Here is a 14,898-nt window from a genome sequence, read left to right as displayed (position 1 = left end):
GCCCCATAAAGTCAGGTAAAGAATGATAGAAATGTAGTGCTGGAAGAGACCTCTGGAAACCCTTTAGTCCAACCCCTGCAGGACCTCCCTAATCTGTGATGTCTTCACACTGGCTTTTTTTACACTGTAAACTAAAATCCCTGTTCCCTTTCAGCATGACTGAATGCCTGGTATATATGAGTTTGGGATCTATTTCCTCTCATGCATTATCTTGAACTTTTCCAAGTTTCTTCTCCGCCCATATTTCTGATCTCTCTAGGATTCTCTGTATTATTTGTCTGTCCTTGAAGGTGGTTGCAGCTCATCTTAATTCAGAACGGTTCTTAAACACATGTTGTTCTAAACACGAGCTATTAAATTGACTTCCTTACAGTTAGTCATAAACTTAACGTAAGATGTGTGCTTAAATACCTTGATGAATTGGGGCCTATGTGTTACTGTTTTTCCTCCCAGTTGCTAACAAAGATATTAAAATAAAACAAAACTTAACACCTGCAACACCCAATGTAAATATTGAGTTCATGCCAGGAAACATTTCATTAGGATTCTAGCTGCTAAACGAAAAGCACTACTGTCTTTAGGATGTCATTCGGAAATGTATCCCACTTTATGCCAGAGCCAGAGTTTGTACTGTGGAATTTTATGGCAGGAGAAGTACTCTGAGTGGAAAGATGAGGGGAGTGAAAAAAAAAGTATATAGCAATTGCTACTGCCTGGTTTTATTAATAATAACTCAGGAGTAATAGCTTTCTAAAGAGTGAGTCTAGGCTACACCGTTTACTTCTCAGTGAGCCAGCACTGGAGGAGCGTAAATGACTGATCTGACATAGCTGAGACGTCAGGGATCTGCAGAGTGGTTAGTGAGCATCCTGCCTCTGCATACGCATTATCAAGTGACCACTTGCAGAAACAGAATTGAAAAGGGAAATGTGTTTATTTTGGGGATGGCCCTGGAAAATTTTGCCTACAGTTTTCCCTACTGTTTTGTTAACTTTATTTCAGCTGGTGCCAAACATACAGCTATGAATTGTGTCTTGGAAAGCAAACAATGGAAGAAATTAATTTGGTAACGTTTTTTATTTTAAAAGCTAATATCAAGAAACGGTCATGATCAACAACTGCAGGCTTTCAATTGAAACTGACATGGTAAAAAAGTGAAAAATACACCCGATTCCCTTCCAAGAAAAGAAGGTCAAGGCATTTTGAAGTTTTTACTAAAGCTCATGTAATTTTCCAAGATTTCTCTCACCAGTTGAGCTGTTACAAGCATACAAACAACAAGAGAAAAGCTGGTTTGAGACAGGAAGGAAGGATACTTACAAAAATGGTGCTCCAGTGGAAATCAGAAGACCTTTCTAAATGTATTTGTCTTTGAGTTTGCTAGCTGTAGGGTCAGAAATGGTGTCAGGTTCAAATGAGCATAGGAAAGGCTGACCCAGAATCAAGACGTTTTGTTTTTTGCCTCAGTCTGAAAATCTGAAAAAAATGAGTCCCTTCAGGTCAACCGGAAACATTTCCTTTAATTCTGCTTAGTTGTCTTACTGTTTATTTTTTTCAGTTAAATGTGCCCGAATTTAGTCTCAAGGTGTGCCAAACTAAAAAAAAAAATCAAAACATTTTATTAAAAAAAATGTTAAAATAAAACCCCTCAGCTTGTATTTATTTATTGGCGGGGGGGGGCGGGGGAGCAAGTGAGGGAGGGGGAAGTTCTAGCCAAAATCATTTGCTAGATTCAGTATAAATGCATAAATACTTTCAGTTAACAAAACTATATTTATCAGAGAATGAACAATTCACCCAGAAAACCTTTCTTTCCATATATTCTGTTCAGGATACCTGTTCAATTTCTTCTTCAGTCACAGACTTCGCGAGTGAATGTGCCTAGCTTTTGCCTTACTTTACCCTTACTTCACTTGTTCACTGAGGTACTGTAAAGACAGTATCTAGTAATAACTGTAACAAGTATTTAACTGCTCTGGTACTGGGGGGGCCATAATTAATTAGGTAGGTAATTAAATAGGCAGATAGACCTAAGCAGTGTTAAAAAGAGTCTTAACAAGAGGAAACTTGATTTGTAATGAATGCACCTGTCACTGATGCATAAAGGCCCAATCCTGTAAAACGGTGAGCACTCCAGGGAGGCCCCAGTGCCATGAAGTTGATGGGAGGAAAAGTACTTAAGGGCCTGAAGGATTAAAAATTGCCTGCATTTAAGGAGGCTTCTTGCTTGCATGTGATTTCACCTCTGCCTGTCTGCCATTTGTGGAAAAGAATTAGTGAATCTGAAGAATGGGTCTAGGAAACAAACATGCCGGCCTTATCGCAACCATACTTGTAATTAGATTTCAATGTGCTGGCAAATTATTTTTTTTTAAAAAGGAGGAGGAATGTTTTTTCTCTTGCGGAAAAGAAGAAGAATTAATAAATATTTTGCAGAAGGTAAATGTAAAGATCCTGACGCAAATCCTGAACAAATTACAGGGAAGCAGAAACAGCTGTTGGGAAAATACCACTGCTGTAAGCATGCTGCCGTGAGCGAGACTGCCAGCATTCTTCGGTTTCCAGATTCACTGTTTCTAAACACTTTGGCACAAATATAGGTGGAATGTGTAGAAAAAAAAATACATTTGTTCAAGAAAAACAAGGGGAGATCCAAGTTCTTTTATGAAAGAACCCAAAGAGGACTCTCAGGTTTCCAAATTAGCTCATTCTGTGCTTTCTTGCAGAAATGTATTGATGCAGTTGGCTAAAACAAAGTGTACAGCAGAATGAACAGGACACCAGAGGCCTCATTTAGAAATTCAGGTTGCTAAGCTAAGCCCACAAACATATGAATGCCAGTGTCATCAGAAAAATTCATGCATGCTCTTCTGGATTAAATAACTCCACTCATTTCTAATGGAGCATTTATTATTATGATAGTTGTTGGTTTTGGGGGTTTTTTGTCTTTGTTTTTGAGGAAAACCATATTTTAAATTAATTGTATACATTGATGTGTCAGAAGCTCATTCCAGAAATGAAGGCAGCTCATGGTTGGTTTCTTATACTGATAGATGGCTATGATTAAATGTTTGTAGCAAGTTGCCATTACTGCTCCTGATTAGCTAAGAAATACATCACTCTATTTTTCCTTTTCACACTGTCTCCTCCATATACACTCCAGCCCAGTTGTTTCTCATCCATTGATTTTTTTTCCTTGTCTTTTAGGCCCAAATCCTATTCCAGCTATTGGAGTTTTAAGACCTAGGAGCCACTTGCTGAAAAATACACACCTCCTCATGGGACTACAAGCCTGTTTCTGCCTTGGGAAAGTCCAGAGCCTTTCAATGGGCAAGCTTATATGGTTACGTTCAGCCAAGAGTGAAAGACTTATGGCATCAAAAGGAGAGCAAGAAAGGACTTTGAAGCTATGACTTAATGGTCCTAGGACCAGGGTGGAGATGTTAGTGGGGTGGGCAACCAAGGGCACCTGGTGGGTGGGGGGCAGGGAGTGAGAAGTAGTTGGGGGAGGCAGTAAGGGGGGGGGCATATTTGGGGGGGCAGGTGACAAGGGCCCAAGTGATTAAGTACCTGGCTGGGGGGGCACCCAGCAGGGTGACAGGGAAAGCAGTGGATTTCAGGGACTGATCACCACTGACTGGCCAGAACGTAAAAACGTAGGAACCTAGAATAAATTCTATGGGGCAAGCAGCAGCAGGGCAACCCCTATGACAGGTCACATTGAAAAAAAAGGAAAATAGCAGTACAGATGTGAAGACACTGAAAGGAATGAGGTGCTGCTGTGATCTGAACTTTAAAATGAAGACCATAAATTATGCTGAAGAAACAAATAACTGTAGGGTAGGCAAGAAGTATAGAGCTGCTGAAGTAAATTTGAATCAGTGGAGACAATTAATAGGAAAATTCAAGACTGCGACACTCAAATTGTTCAGCGGTCCAAAAAGGGTAGCTTTTCTGAAATTAATAAATGTTCTTAACATATTCTTAAATATGTTCAAGAAAAGAGAAATAATTACCCACAAAGTACTTAGACTTAAGGCATTAGAAATAGTGATGGAATTAAACATTCTGCAGCAAAAATTCAAGGCAAGCAATGGGTGGCACAACATGGTGGCTTAGTCCTGAGATGAAGAGTATCACTTGCACAAAAGTTGCAAGAAGCTTGCAATGAAAAATGTGTTGAATTTCAGTGATATCTCATTGGTCTATGCAAGACTCATGATCATCCATTGGGCCACATAGGTAATGTTGATGAGACTCAGCTGTATTTCAACATGCTGAGCAATGTCACTGTCAATGAGAGAGATGCAAACTCCATAATTCTGAGAAATACAGGAAATGAAAATTTGCAAATTACAGCAATGTTAGCAGTATTGGCAGATGGTAGAAAATTACCACCCTATGTGATTTTGAAATGGAAAACTGCCAAAAAAAAAGTTGCCACCAGGAATAGTGGTTAGGTGCCAGGAACAAGGATGGATGTCAAGTGAACTGATGAATGACCAGCTAGATGTTGGGTGAAACAAGAGACCTGAGGCACTGCTAAAGAAAAAAAAGGAATGTTACCATTAAATTCATTCAAAGGGCATTTAACACCAGCCATAACAGCAAAAAATCAGTTAATGAACTGTAATCTTGTAGTCATACCTGCTGGTATGACATCTAAATTCCAAGTACTGGATGTTGTAGTGAATAAGGCCTTTAAGGACCATTTATGGTGTCAGTATTGAGACTGGCTCTTGGCAGGGAAACATGAGCCTGCACCTGGTGGGAAGATTTAGAAGCCAACCATAGCACCACTTTGCCAATGGATTCTGACTTCTTGGAGAAGGGATATCTTCAGAGTGCATTTGTAAACGCTTCAAGTAATGTGGTATATCCAATGCCATGGATGGAACTGAAGAAGATGTTTTGTGGTATGCTGAAAAAGATGAGAGCAGTGAAGAGAGTGAAGAGAGCAGTGAAGACACTGAGAGTAAGTGTGCATGTGAAAGTGGCCAGTCTTAAGTTGTAGGATCTAAGAAAGGTGTAAGACTTTTCAGGATTTTCTGGACAGACCAATATAGATCTTTGTTGAATTTATGGCTTAGTTTTTGTCAGAAAGCTGTTTATAAAAATAATAGCAAGTATTAATAATGGTAAGTATTTCCATAGGTGGAATCTAATTATTGGGGTATCATCTTAAATTCAAGGTTTTCTTGGATTCAGGCAAATATGATACCTTGTTTTCACTGTAAGCTGCCCCGAGACTTTTCTGAAGGAGGATAGCATATAATCAAGTAAATATACACATACGTCGGTCACTAAATGGTAATGCTTCAGTCACTATTTCTTACCAGTTACAAAAATGTTGACTTAGGCAAACACTTTTGAATACAGCTTTTAATTTTGGGGGCCCACTTTGAAGTACCATGACCCAAATTGTCAGAGGCGTTAAATACTGACACCAGTTTCTACTGGGTTACAAAGGAGTGGTAACTGCTTAGCACCTCTCAAAACCTCAAGTGAAGCACCCCAAACCGAGGCAAATTACAATTCAAAGCCATTCTTGAAATGTTGGGCCCCATATGCCACAGCATTACTTTACTATAACTGATTTGCTCCTTCCATGTATTTTAGTAAACTAAACTAGACCAAATTAAGTTCTGAAACAAAGAAGGAAAAATAGTCCTAGTTGCTGGCTTTTTAAGAGCTGTTGAAATAATACCATCTAAGCAGCACCGGGGACCGTCAAGAAGCAAAAGTGTTATTAATTGCTATTACATATATGTGCTAATGCTGGTAATCTTAAGTAACTGTTTGTGAGAATGTTTCAGCCTGGCTGAATCCAGAAGTACTGTGTAGATGCAGTAACTGTCAAGGATATGAGCTGTGCAGCAACAAAAGCCACCTGCATAGCTCATGAAGGTCTGGAACCAAAGTACCGGAAAGACAAGGTTACATGCCAGAAAACAAAAATCAATTTTGTATGTTCTACATATGGACTGAGGCATGAGGCCTGTAAAGATGAAAAGCTGCTGCTAATTTTAGGGGGATGATTCTATGACTAATGGGCCATGTCAGTTATAGGTTCTTTGGATATGTCACACTGCCTGTTTGGAACAGGAGAAGAAATGTTTGATTCCCAGATGGACGCACTGAAATGCCCACGAGCAACCAAGTTACTATAAAATGATGCTGTAGCAATAGTGATGAAAATAAAATTCTATGTTCCCAAGGCCGAGGCAGTAATCAGCAGATCATCATGTTGCCAAAGATGACTTCATTTGCACATTGGCAAATCTGAGCAGCAAATCTGAAATCCAGGTACTATTGGCTTCAGTCAAAATTCCAGCAACTGACATCTCTTGCTACTTTTCAACAGCCCCTAGCGGCTAGTTGGTGCTAAAGGACTTTGCCATATTTGTGGGACCGGAGCCACTGAAAATAGTCAGGCATGTGCCTACAAGATGGCTCAGTCTGCATAGGGTTATAAAACACGCAGTGGACATGTGAATTGCTTTGCTGTCTTATTTTCAGAGTTGTGAGCTGTGGGCTGCCAAAATATAACTTGTTTGGTGATTTCTTCAGAGCCATGAACTCCAAACTGTTTTTTTTTATTCTTAATTTATGTCACAGAGTCTCAGCAGCAATTTAATTTGAAGCTTCAGAGCAGGGGAAAGCCAGCTACTGATGTCTGCAGACTGGTTTAATGTGCTGGCAGAGTACTGGAGTCAGAAGCTGCAATTCGAACTGCTTCAAAGAAGTGAGTTGTCAACTCTAAGACAGTTTGATCATTTTCTTGCAGCAGGTATCAGGCTAACTAGACTAGAAGTTCAGAAATGTATGAAACAACATTCAGATACTGTATTTGGGGTTCTGAGACTCATACAGAGACAACAGCTTATTAAATAATTGCTACTTTAGTGCTTGGAAATGTAGCAATACAATATTCACCTCTAGAGAAATAATTTGTTTCTGCCTGGACTTACCTTCAGAATGAAGGATAAACAGATCCAATGATATACAAGCCAGTCTGAACTGCTCCCAAAACGTAAATGAAAACTTTAGTTTGAAAGAGTTTCATTACTCTTCTATTATTTGACTAAAACAAAGAAAGAACACGCTTCCTCTCTTCATGCATCCCCAGTTCTGGTTAAATTTGGATCCAGTTGTACTGTTACACTGTGGGGAAATTAGCTGGACTAGTTCATTATTTTGAAGTATGAACATCACAAGAAAAAATATATATAATTATTTAATAATATATAAATATATATATAAACTTGTCTTTGGAGTTTGGAGTTTATATATCTCTAAAGAAAAGGTGTTGTCACAATATTTGCAGCCCAGTTTTGTAGAAGCAAGGGTATAGAGTAGTGCGTAAGCATTCAAAATCTGGGCATTTTATGCAAACAATGTCCAGACTTTCATGAGTCCTCCAGGAGGAACTATTTTTATATATTAATATATGAATCTGGGAAAAACAAACTTGTTTCCAGACCCACATACATTAATAAACCAATTGACAAGGAAGCATCTTGCTATCATGCTCCTCCCTTGCCCCCTGCTAAGCGGCAACAGACTTTTAGACCTCCAAAGTCATTTTTCACAGGAAAAGAAAATAGTGATGAAGGTCAGGTTACCTGCTTATTTATACCGTATAAATCAATTCTTGAACATAAGTGGTTACAAACCTCACTCGGGCAATGGCAGCTTACAGAAATGCTTGTTCAAATACCAAATACCAACATGAGCTTCTTGGGGGAACGACTCCCCCTTCCCCCGATCCCGCTGAACAGGGTGACTAATAAATTAAGACAGAGCAAGCTTTCTAGCTATTTGCAACCTCTTCCGCTCCCCCCCCAAAAAGAAATAATGCACAAAACTAACAAAATACAGCATTCCATCAAAGACTATATATTACTCCCACATTAAGGGAGGAAAAACATATTGGAATGTACATAATAGCACCACCTGGTGATTCCTGCCATAGCAATGTCAAGAGTGCTCTGGAAAGAAATACTTGAATAAGAACAGAATATTAGACAAGTACTCCACTGGACAAAATAAGACAATGGAGCTATGAAGTTTATACTAGGATCTGACACCAATTATTGAATGTGCGCTAGTGTTTCACATAACCATTCTGGATGGAGCGATAAGAAATTTAGAAGGTTTGTTCTCTGGAATCTTATCTATTTTTTCAGTTTTTTGGTTTGTTTCCAACTTCCCACTCAGGTCACCTTTTTTTTTTAAAAAACATTTCAACAGAATGGCTATTTCATTTCATGGAAACCCCCAGGAATCTTATCACCTTCCCAAAATTAGTCCGTTTGCACTTTAAAATGCCTGTCCTGTTGCAGAACTTTATCATAAAGGGCCCATTTAGAAGTTTCTTAAAGAACACAAATCATTTCTTTAATATTTAAATATGCAGGCAAGCCCAAACCTTGCTTCAGCTCCACAAGATCTCTAACAGCATTTAAACAGACATGGTAAATCCCTTCTCAGCATGCTTAGGACAAATTTAGTCATCCAGGCGAATATAGGAACTAAACTCTACTGAAGAAGTTGAAATGATTGATACATGGTGGGTGGATCCAGGGGCGGTACATTTGCACCCTGTTTGATTCTTGCTGCAACCAAACTTTAAAAACAACTATCATTAGCAGTCCCTCAATTCAAAGATAATCTCTATCACAGCTCAGTGATGGGTCGTGAATTGACTTAAGAGTCCAGCCCCTGAGCTATGGTCTGTCTGCAGAAGTTGCTGGTCTTTCCACAGAGGAGAGTCAGCCGTTGGCTGGGATTTCTCTCCTCCTTTCTCCACTCTCTCTTCTCTGCTTTAAGGGCAAGCTACTTTACCTTGAAGCAGGCTGCCTTTTGGTTGAGGTTGTGGCACAATTGGAGTTGATTAGAGGTATTGGTGTATGCATTCAATGTGGCCTTGTAGCATTTTGTCTGGCCATCACAAGATCTCAGGCTGCAGTTAAGCTTGGAGTACAGCACTTGTTTTAGGAGCGGAAAGCCAGGAATCTGCAGGTAGTCCCTGGTCCAGTGAAGCTGGAGCCTGAGGATCACCAACTGATCTGTATATGGCTTTTAGTGACCTTACTAAGACCTTTGACTCTATCAATCACAAAGGATTGTAGAAAATACTAGCCTGAAAAATACATTGAGGTCCAGAAACCTTGATGACTGTTATTATCATGACCAGATGACTATTACTATTCCTTTTAGCAGATCAGAGACAGATCCATTTGCCATCCAAACTGGAATTAAGCAAGGATGCACCTTTGCTGCAATTCTAGCCTCCATTTTTTGACTGTCATCCTGGTTCTTGTTAAGGACTGCGTCCTTTCTGGAATTGACACTGAATACTGAACAGGTGGTGGACTTTTCAATCTGGGACAGTTTTGCTCAAAGATCAAAATATTAAAAACAACCATCCTTGACCTTCAATGCACTGATGACTGTGCCATCATTATGTGCATTGAAGAAGTCCTCCAGACCATGCTGGATCTCTTTGCAGAATCCTGCCTAACTTTGGGCCTTTCTGTCAACACTGAGAAGACTGGAGTGGTCTATCAGCTTGCCTCAAATTTCCTTCAGCAGAAATACACTGGAGGTAGTCAAGCACTTCCTTACCTTGGTAGCCACCTCTCTCTAAAACCAAATACCTGGACACAGCAACACTGTTACAATTAAGGCAGCACTGAGGGAGTCAAATAACTTCATAGATCATTATGATCTACCTGATTCTTGCTAATCTTTCACTTCATACGTGTTAAGGATCCTTTCACCTTTTTAATGGTCTTGATGTTCCATTAATCAAGCTATTCTTTCTTCTGCAGTTTGTCTTCCTGTTAGCCATTCCTGGTAATATCTGTCTTCTGTTTCATGGCCCTGCAGATTGTTTTTCTCTCTAGCTCAAAACCTTAACTTAGATGTGGCAATATTAACACAGGTGCAGAATGCACTGTCAAGATACTCGAGAAGGCTAGATTTTCTGTTAAAATCAGAATTAGAGATGTGCATATAATTATAATGACTACAGGACTAATAAAACATTTTGGCTGCTGACAGACATGGAAAAAAATGGTGCTTTTTACTTCCAGCTTGGCACATCCCCACACCTAGCACAGAGCGTGCCCAGAAAAGGAGCCACATTAGTTTGACCCAGCCCACCAAGTGCAATTGCACATTTTGGTGCGGCTTTTTGGTGCTTTTATCCAATAGCTATTAGATAAAAATGCAAAAAAGCCGTGCTGAAGCATGTGATCTATGCAGACATTGGGTGAGCCAGATCAAACTCATGTGACTCATCTTCCAGTAAAGCACCATTCCCTCCCCCACCCCACAACTGTCAGCAGCCTTTTCATCTATTTTTTGTCAGCGTGTTGTACTTTTTAAACTTTATGTAATCTAGCAAATTAGTGAGCATTCCTATAAAGTTATATTTGTATGACCCCACTGCTACTGTACTGGTGTGACAACTTCTCTGTGGTACATATTTGCGTTCGATCATTAGGATACAAAGTCAGATTTGGGGGCATGTATAGATGAATCAGGGGCCCTAAGTTGAAGTGGTGGGTTTTTATAAATACCACTTCAATTTAAGGTGAATTAAACCCCTGGATCGTGTACACCTGTGTCTTTACCTGCCTCTCTGGTGATGGGAGGGGAGGGTGAGCTGCTGGCAGGCGGAGTGGTCCCTGGGCTGCAGGGAGGGGGACTGGTGCTTCCCTCCACAGCAGCAGTGCCCCCTGCCCCAGGTGGCATCCGCCTACGGGCACCCAGCTGGGGTGGTCCCTGGGAGCACCGCAGCCATGGAGGGAAGAACCAGGTCCCCGCACAGCTCATGCAGGCAGGCAGGCTCCAGGGAAAAAAAAAAAAGAGATCAGGCTCACTGCTTTTTTTTTTTCTTCTGTGGAGCCTGCCTTTCTGTGGTGCTGCCAGGCCGCCTGTACAGGCCGCCTGAACAGTCCCTGAGCCACATGAAGCCTGGGCCTTTGCTCTGCGGCTGTAGGGCAGCAAACTAAAACTCTTCGGAGGTGTTTTAGTTTGCTGTGCCCCAAAGTCATTTAAAGCTCATGACACCACCGAATGTGCTCCAGAGGCTGGAATTAATGTATAATATGTCACTGACATGTGTAAACACCAACACCATTAAAGCAGTGCAAAACAATTTAACCTGCTTTAAAGTGTTGTGCACACATGCCCCCCATTTTGTCTACACACACCCATAGAAAACTGTGTCCCTTAACTGCATGTCCCTTATCTGGGTGGCTGAGTAAACGTTGCTGAAAGGTTTGTGCTCACCATGATTTGTATGGAAGTCTAAGGTGAAGGCACTTTCAGCTCAGGAATCCCAAGAGGAAAAGAGGTTTCAGACTGAAGATACCCATCCATCCATTCATCCAAGGATAAGCACTTGTGATGTAGAAATCCTTTTAGTGGGTTCTGCCTGGGCCTGTTACCCACTGGGTTCCTTAAAGCTGAAATCCTTAGGGAGATAACAAGTCAGGAAGAGTCACAGGACCTACTAGATCTGGGAAGAACATCGATTTAAAACAGCTGGGTCGCTTCTACACCAAAAGAGAAGCAGTGCCTCAGCAGCAAAGTAGCAGTGCTCCCCAGCAACTGGCAAGGAGCAGCACTCCAGCTGTGAGGTGCAATGATGGAGCAGTGCCCGAGCAGTGGTAAGGCATGGGAAACTTTGGGCTATCAATGACATTGGTTGGACTGGCTATACTGGCCACTCTGTATGGGACAAGAACTCTGACCATATTGACATGCTAAACTGTTAATAGTGGGGTGAAGTGGGCGACTGAGCATTTAAACATTTCTAAATCTGGTTGTCATCCTATTCCCTTTCCTGGCCATTAGTAAACCCTGTTACCATTTAATATTGCTTGAGACTGAAGAAGTTCGTTCACATTGGAACACCAGGGCAAAATTAGTTCCCCAGGTTTCTAGGTGGGGGCTCAAGCAAAGATAACCAAGTTGTGTAGAAACCCTAAGTTGAACTTGGCTCTTCTCACTGCCAGAAGGGTATGGTAGAAGGTTACATTTGCTTTTGGTCTAATCTGAAATGGAATAATATAGCAGTAGCCCTCACATATTAGTAAATCTTCAAGTTTCTCTTTAACTGGAGAAAAATGTTTTGTGCTATATATGATGAGGCACCTCACCATCTGCACCCTTCTTTTCAAAATCCTAGGTTCACCTATGCACAGTACCATTTTGTTATGTAAATAGGACTAAGATGCCTTTTGGTGAACTAGAATTTGAGTCCAGTTGTCTACATTGTGTTTCCAATATTGTATGTTCTACTGCCTGAGTTCCTGAATGCCATTTACCTGTTCAAACAATATTGCATCAACAGAGTAAAGCACATTTGGCTGCTATTTTGTGAGGCTCCACTTCTTTGATATCACTGTCCTGCACTTAATTCAGTCAGATGTAGCCACTTTTCACTGGAAACTTCTTGTGTAGGTGCTATCAGTAGATGAGAGGCGCCAATCCAATAGTTCAGCTCCGTGGTACAGATGCTGCCAGTTACTCTCTTCTCCCCAGTGCACCTCCGAAATCACAGGGAAGGATTCCAGCATAGGTCTCCAAAGGACACAGAAAGCTAACTGCAAAGTTTATGGCTGTGTGACAGTCCTGAGAGGTAGTGATTTGGCCAGGAGCTGCAGTGAGTGCTGGAGCCATGGTGGCTTAGGCAGGTGACATGCCAGGGTACCACTGCGGTGTTGTCTCAAAAGAAGAAGTGTAGGATTTTGCCTTGACCTCTCTGTGCTTCTGTTTCCTTGGCTGTAAAACTTTTTTCCCCCTGACGTGTTGTGATGTTTACATTTGCACACAGTACAGGTGATAGGTGAAAAGCACAGATTCCCCCCTCACCCTTACACCAAATGGAGCAGCAACGAGGTACATAAATCCCATAGGGATATTCATGGAGGAAGAATGTATTAAAGGCTGGCGGAGCTTGGCAACGATAAAATCAGAGTACTTGTCAAAACCGCTTCAGAAAAGCTACCGATGAAAAGTACAGGTGCCTCAGCGAATATGCCGGCCCTTCTGTTAAGGTGGTGTAAATCTGACACATAAGGGGGATTACCTTTTATTTTTGTTCCTTAGTTATTTGTGTGCCTGACCCATAGTTTCAATTCCTTTTGCCATGTAGGACACTTATGCTTGTAACTTATTAATGAAAATCAAAAGTACAGCATTTGTTACAACTCATCCTGTGTTAAATAAATATATAAAAGAGGCCCCATTACCGGGTGGGAAGTGTGATATCAGAAATGTATGTACAAGTAAGGGATCACCTCATAATTCATTGGGGAGGGAATGATATGACATCGGTGGGAGGGGGTTTAAAACTCATTTTAATTGTTAATGTGCAGAAGCCATGCCTATGTGTGGTCCATCCTGCTGTAGACTCTTGGCAGTCGGAGGGTGTTGGTGAGTGATGCTCAGCTTGTGGGGACCCCAACACTGTTCACCCACGCATGCAATTTATAGACCTGGAAAATTGAAGTAAGCTAAAATCCATTGCTGACTGGCAGTTGCAATCAAAGAAATTTTCCCTGTTGCAGATGAGACCTTAACAATGAAGTAAGTCCATAGTGCTAAGATTTTAAAAAGTATAGTTAGACATTCCCCAGTGGTGTGAATATAAGCTACCACTGAGAAGCCCTACCTGACAAAGATTGTAAATGTCTCACTGAAACACACCTGTGAACACATTCATGATTCTAGTGGTTTCACAGCTTTTGGCAGCACAGGCTGCATTTTGCAATATTTTTCAAATGATAAACTTTCATTGTAAATAATAGTATCATCTTTTTACATTGCAAGCATACAAATGACAAAATGTAGTGTCGTGTGCTCCATCCCTATGAAACCAGGCTTGCGGAAAATTGATTCCAGCAGAGAAGTTGCTTTAGAAATGGCATTCACTTACCCTTTCCATTCTCTCATTCACTTCAGGGGTTCTATGAACTTCAAAGCCTGTTTGGGACTATTTAAACACTGAAATTATTAAACAGAACAATTTCTTTTCTCTTATTATTCCTTTTATTTTTCTATATTTAAAAGACATTAAATGCATTGTTAGCAAGTAAAATGAAAGGTCAGGAAAACCCCACAAAAGGGTCTCTACAGTAATTATATTTGCTACATTGCACATACTTTTTATGGTGTAATATAACTGTCCACTTGAAAGATTTTAACCATTATTTTGTAACAGGTTAGAAGCAGCATCCTCTTAGCCTATCATAAGCACAGTATTTTCTCACATGCAACACACACCATCTCCCCCATAATTGGCCTCCCAAAATTGGTGTGTGTGTTTTAAGCAGGGAAGTTGCTTTCTTTTCTGGAAAAAAAAGCAAGCCTGGAGACACTGAGCATGCCATGCAGCGGCCAAGGTTGTTGGCAAGATAGCAGAGTCCTGTGTTAACTCTCTCATGACTGTAGTTATTGGCTGAGTATTGTAGCTTGTGCCTGAAGTAGCAAGTGAACTGCTGGTAGTATCTAAATATGGCTAGTGATGTGGAAAGAACAGTATATCTATAAGAATATATATAAAGAATTCCTTATGGTAAAGACTAAGGGTCTTGTTACATGTTTCATTGTGAGTTGCTCAAATGTTGACTGGGTGTTAGTGCTAGATCAAGTTTGGAGTAGTCATGTGTTCAGGTCAGCAGGGGTCTGGAGGACTGAAAGGTAAGAATCCCTCCCATTATTATTTCTGGCTTTCCTTCACTTCCAGGGCTCCCTGCCCCCATCCCTCAGGGTCCCCCCTGCTCCTCCTACTCCCTCCTTGCTTACTTGTGGCTGATTGTGGGCTGCCGGAAGTAATGCTTGGGGAGGAGCAGAAGGGAAGTGGGAAGGGTGCTGGGG

At 41.0% G+C, this 14,898-nt stretch overlaps 1 long non-coding RNA gene across 1 annotated transcript in view; it reads left to right on the top strand.

Moving 5' to 3' along the window:
• Positions 1-3,698: 3,698 nt before the first annotated feature.
• LOC109311625 overlaps positions 3,699-14,898 on the top strand; it is a 16,340-nt gene continuing 5,140 nt past the window's right edge. The window contains exons 1-2 of the long non-coding RNA XR_002101552.1: positions 3,699-6,306; positions 6,619-6,745. This is a non-coding gene — a long non-coding RNA (uncharacterized LOC109311625). The remainder of the gene's footprint in view (positions 6,307-6,618; positions 6,746-14,898) is intronic.

Source organism: Crocodylus porosus, unplaced genomic scaffold, assembly GCF_001723895.1.
Source record: "Crocodylus porosus isolate Cpor-Errol unplaced genomic scaffold, CroPor_comp1, whole genome shotgun sequence".
Classification (NCBI taxonomy): Eukaryota; Metazoa; Chordata; order Crocodylia; family Crocodylidae; genus Crocodylus; species Crocodylus porosus.
This window is presented reverse-complemented; position numbering and strand designations above follow the sequence as displayed.